Consider the following 2685-nt stretch of genomic DNA (forward strand, 5'->3'; position numbering starts at 1 on the left):
GATAATGCTAGTACATAATCTTCATATTGATCAAATCTCAACAAAATTTGTCTTGGAGCAAGTAAGCCAATTAAACAGTTGCCCTTGGTACCAAGATTGTTTCGGTAAAATTGACCTTAATACCTTCAAATCTGGCGCACCATGGGATAATTTAAACACCACTGCTTGATGCAATCCCTCTTCAATCATAAAGTCTTGCCTTTCCTCCATTGAAAACGTGATAGTAGGTTCTCCATGAATTATTTCGATTGGTTTTGCGATTGTTTTTGAGTTAATTAGGGCAGATTGTTTAGGATTTATAGTATTGGAATTGAAAAGAGTGGCGTATGTGGTGGTTTGGGGTGGTGGGGCGGGCTGGACAGCCTCAAAAGGAGGCCGTCCAGTGGTCGTAGCAGCCATGAGAGTTGCGCAGCTGCTGGCTTAAAACCCTAGGTCAATTATGAAGAGCTGACTAGACTTGAAATGTGAAATCAAAGTTAATTTTATCAATCACATACTAATTCGATGTGAAATTGTCTGGTTACACCTTGATCTGTTTCGGTATTGAACCCTCCGCTCTTAATTTTTTGTTTATACATTTTTCTCATTTTGTGTTAGATTTGTACATACATATATTTTTAGAAAAAAAAATTTCTACTAGTGTACCGAATATAACATAAATAAACAAAAAAAAATTTAAAAAATCTTTCGTCGGCAACTAAAAATTTTTTTCGATGTGTATATCTAACAATGAGAAAAAAATTTCGAAGCGGAGAATTAGGTGGGGTGGGTAGAATTATTTATTTTAAAAAATAAAATAATATCTAAATTAGTATTTGAGGGGGGGTGGATATTTTTTTTGAATAATAATTTTTTAATTTTTAATTTTAACTAATACTAATAATTTATTTAATTTTTGTCAAGATTGAATATTTTGTCCATGTGGAGTGTGATGTAGAAATTCTTTAAAGTAAAAGAGAAAGTGTATTACACACACCATCATGAGAGTGGTATAAAAGAGAGAGGTGTGTTTCTCAAACTAAAAAGTGATAGTTTAGGTATGAAACTCACACTCTCAGTTTAAGTATGAAACTAAAAAAATGTATAGTTTAGGTATATTTTTGACACTTATCTCTTTTATTTATTCAAAGTGTTGGGTTTTGGGCCTTTTTCCCTTTCTACGTGGATAAATAAAAGTCCAAGGTTTGACTAGCCCACTTTTGCCCATTTATGATGCATAGTGAGAGAGTGCAGATTTTTGCACAAGTCCTAGTAGCCAATTTCAAATCGCGATTCCCGCTTCGTTTCCGATTGAACTGATTTTTGGACAGCTTGTTCCTTTCAACTTGATCTTTGATTGGGAACTGAGAGAGGGTGATTTGGAGTCTTGTAGCTCCAGATTTTAGCTCGTGAACAGTAGCTGCGGGTTTGGTGTTTATGCTCCTTTTATTTCTTTAGTTTTTGGTGCTATCTTGTAGTTGTGTTGCTCATTGTTTGGCACATTGTTGGTGATCATTTTGGAGAAAACTTTTGTAAATCTTGTTGACTATAGTGGAGATTTGGCCTTGTGGTTTTTACTTTTCACACCGAAAAGATTTTCCACGTTAAACTTTGGTGTCTCGTGTGTTGATTTATTTTCTTGCTTGGTTGATTTGTTTGCCGCCCAAACTGTTTTGTTCTTGCATTATTTTGTCTTCTTTTGGTTCAAATAGAAGGAAAAGTTTTGACTTGAGTTTTCTTCCGCTATTGCCCTGTCGTGCACATTTATTTTGTGCTTGCCTTTCCCAACACAAAGTTCAGTACATAACTCATTTGGGCCTATTACCCAAATCCAATGAACAAAATTAATAACAAGAAAGATCAGCCCAAACCCGACAAGCCCTCTGCTTTCTTTCTATATACACGTCCCTAAAGTTTAGATTTACATACATCATTCTTTCACATGCATTGCAGTGTGAATCATCTTTTAGAAGTATTCACGGGTTGAGATTGTTTATGAACTAAACGAAGTATGCAAAGAAATTCCTTGAAATCAGTATTTAGCAAACGTGAAACTTGTTTTCATTACTTTTTGGCTCAATAAACATTAACCATCTATATTATACACTCTAAACAACAAACCAGATAAGCACCCTGACAATACAACAATACTACTCTCAGTAATAATTCTATCATGGACCTTTTCATCAGAATAACTTACTTCACAACCACTTGGTGTCAAAGGTTATTCATTTTCATACAAAGACACCTTACATATATATCAGGGATTACAAAGATCACTTTACATGAGTAGGTGGACGTGCATCCATTGATGATAACCTATGACAGACGAAGTGCATTGTTGGCCTTGATTTTGGAATTTCAACCAAACAAGAGCTTGCTAGCTTGATGATTAAAACCAAAACATCCTTTACTTCATCTTCAGGATATAGAAGGCGTTCATCTAGCAAATCACTAAGCTGCACATGATCTATAGTCGATGAATTTGCTAGCACAGTAATATATTCCCCTAGATGCTTTCCTTTGATTATCTCCAATGCTAATACTCCAAAGCTGTAGACATCACACATTTCCGTAATCTTCATTGTATAGGCAAGCTCTGAAACAATACAATTTCCAAAAATGGTATAACAATTTAGATGTGTAATTGAGATAAAAACAGTATAGAGTGTTTGGCAATAGTTCACCAAGTCTGAATAAAATAGA

The sequence above is a fragment of the Solanum stenotomum genome, unplaced genomic scaffold (genome assembly GCF_019186545.1).
Source record: "Solanum stenotomum isolate F172 unplaced genomic scaffold, ASM1918654v1 scaffold3181, whole genome shotgun sequence".
Taxonomy (NCBI): Eukaryota; Viridiplantae; Streptophyta; class Magnoliopsida; order Solanales; family Solanaceae; genus Solanum; species Solanum stenotomum.